Genomic DNA, 5,608 nt, shown 5'->3' on the forward strand with positions numbered 1-5,608 from the left:
GCACAGTGCTCCCCAAGAAGCCACTAGGGCCACCGTAATCTCCTCACGCCCTCGCACAATGCAAGATGCCGTGATTCCACTAAGGGACCCTTGAGGGCGGTCACCGAACCCGTACAAATGGCAACCCTTGGGGGCGGTCACCGAACCCATACACTTTGGCAACCCTTGGGGGCGGTCACCGGTACCCGTCAAATTGCTCGGGGCGATCTCCACAACCTAATTGGAGACCCCGACGCTTGCCCGGAGTTTTACACCACAATGACTGAGCTCCGAACACCACCAACCGTCTAGGGAGCCCAAGCACCCAAGAGGAACAAGCTCAAGGGTACCAAGCACCCAAGAGTAATAAGCTTCTCAACTTGTAACTTCCACGTATCACAGTGGAGAACTCAAACCGATGCACCAAATGCAATGGCAAGGGCACACGGAGTGCCCAAGTCCTTCTCTCTCAAATCCCACCGAAGCAACTAATGCTAGGGAGAAAATGCGAAGAAGAACAAGAAGGAGAACACCAAGAACTCCAAGATCTAGATCCAAGGGATTCCCCTCACATAGAGGAGAAAGTGATTGGTGAAAATGTGGATCTAGATCTCCTCTCTCTTTTCCCTCAAAAACTAGCAAGAATCCATGGAGGGATTGAGAGATAGCAAGCTCGAAGAAGGTCAACAATGGGGGAAGAACACGAGCTCAAAGGATAAGGTTCATTGGGGAAGAAGACCCCCTTTTATAGGAGGGGAAAAATCCAACCGTTATGTGCGGAAGAAGCAGGGAAAAGGAGCAACAAAACATGAACCTTGGGGCGGTAGTACCGCTTATAAACGGTACTACCGCTCACCCCAGCGGTACTACCGCTGGAGGAGCAGAACACGGGACCAAATGAGGCAGGGCAGAGCAGAGTACGGCGGCAGTAATGCAGTAGCGGTACTACCGCCCGACCGGAGCGGTACTACCGCTTATAGGCGGTACTACCGCCCAATCGGGGCGATACTACCGCTTATAGGCGGAATTGCCGTGCCTTACTGTCGTGCAACTACTGCTAAACTCGACACGAAAAGTGCAAGACCCAAAATCGAGGCGGTAGTAGTAGAGCGGTACTGGAGTGGTACTACCGCATGACGAGCGGTACTACCGCTACCGACCATGGTACTACCGTAGGGAGAAAACCCAAAACTGCCATAACTTCTTCATGAGAGCTACGAATTGAGCAAACTCAAGCTTGTTGGATAGAGGAAGACGAGTAGCATCAAAACAACGACAGGGGAGGTATGCCTAACAAACAGAGGAGTGAAACCTCCAACAAAGAAGAACCGGCATACCCTCCAACATCGAAAACATCATAGAAGATGCACGTGAACTCCGTTTTCGATGAACTCGAGCTTGTCAACAAGATGACCAAAAGCTCCAAAAGTCACAAAGAGAAGCAAACAAGAATCAAGAAAGATGATGCAAGGATGCAATGGTTTGAACTCTCTACGAATGATACGATCAAGCTACTCATCGAGAGCCCCCCTTGATAGTACGGCAATCGATCCTATAACCCTGTCTCCCCGCAACCACCATGAGACCGGTAAAATAGAAAACCTATCAAGAGCAAACCTTTGCCTTGCACATGGTTCACTTGAGCTAGATGATAACGATCTTGACTCCCTCAAGTTGGACCACCTTTCTTGATTGCGTTGGCTCGATGAAGACTAGTTGATTGCTCCCCCATACTCCACTATGGGTGAGCCACTCTTCCGCACATCTTCACAAATCCATTGTCACCACAATGGACGACAAGCTTCAAGCATTTGATCTCTTCGTGATGCTCCACTTGAACTTGCACACCGCAACCTAACCCCACAAAGAACTCTCACGAAGATTATGGGTTAGCACACAAAGCATAATGGACAATGCTTACCATACCATGGGATCACTTGATCCCTCGGTACATCTTGTGCGCTTTGTGTGTTGAATCTTTCCAACTCTCTTCATTTGGATGATGTCTTGAAGGTAGACATGAATGATCACACAATCTTCTTCTTCAAGACATGCTTGCAATAAGCTCAACACTCACATGACCGATCTTTGGATAATTCCTTATAGCACCTTGGTCAACTCATAAACTCCTTGAAACCAACACATGGACTTCAAGAAAAGCCTATGGACAAATCCTATAAATATAACTCAATGCAACCATTAGTCCATAGATATTGTCATCAATTACCAAAACCAAACATGGGGGCACCGCATGTTCTTTCAACCGGATCCACCCGGCAAAGGTGGGCACGGCCACACCGGAGCATGCTGGGGCGCGGGGGTTCGGCCTCGCCGGAGCTAGCAGGGTCAGCCGCCGCCGCTGTTCCTCAACCGCTCCTGTTGGAAGGAAGGAGGAGAGGAGATAAGAGAAGGAAAGGAGAGCCGACAGGTGGGACCCCCGTCCACCTCAGCTGGTCAAACATCAACTAGGATTAGCCTTCGACATATCAGCGGTCCCACCCGTCAGGTTTGCTGTTAGACGCGCTCAATTTCGAATTAGTGCGATTTGTTATCCACTTGGCGCAGAAGTGGTGGTTTTTTGTAATTTTTGACGAAAGCGATAGTTTTGGAGTACCCTAGCCACAAATGTGGTGGTTTTGAGCAATTAACTCCATTTTATTGATCACCTTGTGATGTACGAGTAATGCTAGAGTCACGGGCAAGGTTTTACGGAGTTCACGGATTGATCTTAGTTGGCCTTTGCTGATTGGATTAGGGAGGGTGGAGGGGCCCACACCCCTGAAAATCGCGAGCCGGGGGGGGGGGGGGGGGGGGGGGTTTAATTTGTGTGAAGAGAGCCCGTAAAGGTCCGTTGTTTGTCCGTTGATGTAGGATAATCGGTGATGTACGCAGTGAAATCATCCAGGTCCTTGCGCCCACCACGGAGCCGCGGACGGCATCCCCGAGCACCCTGGCCCGTTGCCGCACGGCCATTCCCTTGTCAGAGAGCATGGCCTCCTCGATCACTTCCTGGATGGCCTTCGCCGTGATCACCTCGCCGTGCTTCTCCCATGGACGCACGAGGATGCCGGCCTTGAGGTAGTTGCAGACAAGCTCCGCGTCCCACGGCTGGTCGCAGTGCATGGGCAGGCGAGAATCGGCCGGCCGTGGCTCAGGCTCTCCACGGTCGAGTTCCAGCCACAGTGGCTCATGAACGCCGCCATGGCGCTGTGCGCTAGGATCTCCAGCTGCGGCGCCCACCCGGTGATCACCAGCCCAGTCCCTTGGGTGTGCCTGGTGAACTCCGACAGCATCTTCCCGTGGCGGCCGCGGCTCTCGCCGCCGGCCTCCGCGAATATGTCGCCGCGGTCGGCGTCGCGCAGCACCCAGATGAAGCGTTGTCTGCTGCCGCGCAGCGCGGCCGCGAGCTCCTCGATTTGCTCCGCTCGCAGAGACGACGTGGTGCCGAAGGACACGTAGAGCACCGACGCCGGGGGCTGCTCGTCGAGCCAGTTCAGGCACTCGTGCCGCCGCTCGCTCTGCTCCGGCGCGCTGGCGTGGTGGAGCAGCGGGTTTAACGGCCCGACGGCGAAGAGCTTCTTGCCGTCGGCGGCCAGGTGCCCGGCGACAACGTCGATGAAATCGCCCTCGAGAGCGCGGCACGTGTTTGCCAGGATGCCGGCACCAGGCGAGATCTGTTTCGACGGCCTGGCCCGGCCGGCGAACTCCACGAACTCCTTGGTCGCGCAGTGCTCGACGGCGCGGAAGGCCAGGCCGGTCTCACGCAGCAGCCGGTGGCCGGCGTCCATTCTCCCGACGAGCATCGACAGGGCCAGGCAGTGCAGCCCGAACGCCTCGGCGTTGGGCAGCCGCGCCGCCTCCTCGGAGGCGAAGGCGTTGATGCGGTCGTGCACCACGACTACGCGGCGGCGGCAGGAGCCGGAGAGCGGAGCGCGCGCGCCGGCGATGTAGACGTTGAAGAGGGGCATGAGGTGTGACGGGAAGGGCGAGTCGGCGGTGGGGTCTGGAGGCGGCGAGACGTAGCTGGAGATGCCGAGGTCGTGGAAGTGGATGGACTGGAGCGCGTCCTCGGCCCAGCCGTGCACGCGCGCGCGCCTGCCGGAGGTGCTGCGCGGGCGCGGCGTAGTGCACGTCCAGGCCGCGGGACGCGAGCTGCAGCGACAGGTGTAGCATCTGGTTGAGGTGGCCCTGCACCGGGAACGGCACCGCCACGACGGCCACAGAATCCATCGCCGATGATGAGGCTGAACGGCGCTATGGCGGGTTATATGGAGTAGGCGGCAGTGAGCAAACCACAAGCCAACACAGGTGGGCAGGTCACAGCGGAAGCTTCATGGCCATTTTTTTTCTCAGGATCGAAGATGATTCACAGATTAATACACTTAGATCATCTACAACCGGACCCTATAACCAGTCACTATCCGGACGGAAATTTGGCACCCAACTGGACGCCCCACATCTGGCCCAAACGCCCCGGCCGATCGACACTCCCAACGACTCTACATGTAATCTGTGGGGTCAATTGACCCCATAGTTTTAGAGAAAACAATCTAAAACTATTATACATTGTGAAGAAGAAAACCATCTAAAAAATTACCAATGAACCTGATTATTCTAGTTGGCACTCATCATACAGGCCCATATCTGAGGCGGATATTGAGACGCCCGGACGCGGGCGCCACGTCGGACTGACCGCAAGGACCCACGTGGGGACACAAAGCGATCGTTGGTCCGACGGGTGCCTCCTCTGCTCCGCGCCGCTCCGGCTTGCCGCCCGAGGAACCCTTGTCGTCCCCATTGCTTTCCTCTCTTCCCACCCGCGCTGCCAACTTCCATCCGCTCTCATCGTAGCCACTAGCCATGGTCCGACAAAGGATCACCACCTACGCCATGTTGACGCTAGAACATCGGCTGCAGCTCGAGGAGGGGATCCGGGCAAGGCGTGCTGCTCGTGTCGTAGCTAGCCTGCCTCCGGATTCGCCGGAGCCGGAGGAGGAGGAGGCAGAGAAGGGGCTGCATCAACCAGAGGCAGAGCAGGACCCCCAGCCCATGGAAGGGGCGGATCCAGAGGAGGAGGAGGAGGAGAAGGGGGCAGATCCGGAGGAGGAAGCAGAGCCGGCTGCAGGCTTCGCCATGGAGGACGCCATGGCAGAGTTCGAGGTCGTCCAGGCGGAGAAGATAGCAGAGCAGACCGACATCCCAGAGTCCATCCAGGATGAGGCCTATATGCAGGCCAATCAGCGCTTCATCCAGCAGCAGAGGGCGAAAATCGACAAGCTATTTTTTTTAGTAGATCGACGAGCTCTTCACCTCTAGTGCGTTCAATGACGAGCCGAAGCTGCCGCATGCCGCACGCGGCAGACCGTCACAGTTGCCCATCTACTCGGAGCCGCGCACAAAGATCGTGGACATCTCCGACGATTAGTAATAAGATTCCTACGTAGTACAGGTTTTTAATCTGCATGGCTTGTATGGATTTGAGGTATAAACTATGAAGTTTGAGATACATGAATGCGGTGAGCGTTTTTCTATGCTATCCGATCACTGTCCGTGAACGCACCCGGACGCGTCCGCAGGTGCTTAGAGGATGGTTTTGGTACTTGTGGTCGTAGATGCTCTTACTTAAAGC

General features: G+C 55.6%; 1 pseudogene; it reads right to left on the reverse strand.

Annotated features, from left to right (window-relative positions):
• Window positions 1–2,797: 2,797 nt before the first annotated feature.
• Window positions 2,798–4,272, reverse strand: LOC109739735 (putative cis-zeatin O-glucosyltransferase; annotated as a pseudogene).
• Window positions 4,273–5,608: the final 1,336 nt, after the last annotated feature.

The sequence above is a fragment of the Aegilops tauschii genome, chromosome 5, assembly GCF_002575655.3.
Source record: "Aegilops tauschii subsp. strangulata cultivar AL8/78 chromosome 5, Aet v6.0, whole genome shotgun sequence".
NCBI classification, from domain to species: Eukaryota; Viridiplantae; Streptophyta; class Magnoliopsida; order Poales; family Poaceae; genus Aegilops; species Aegilops tauschii.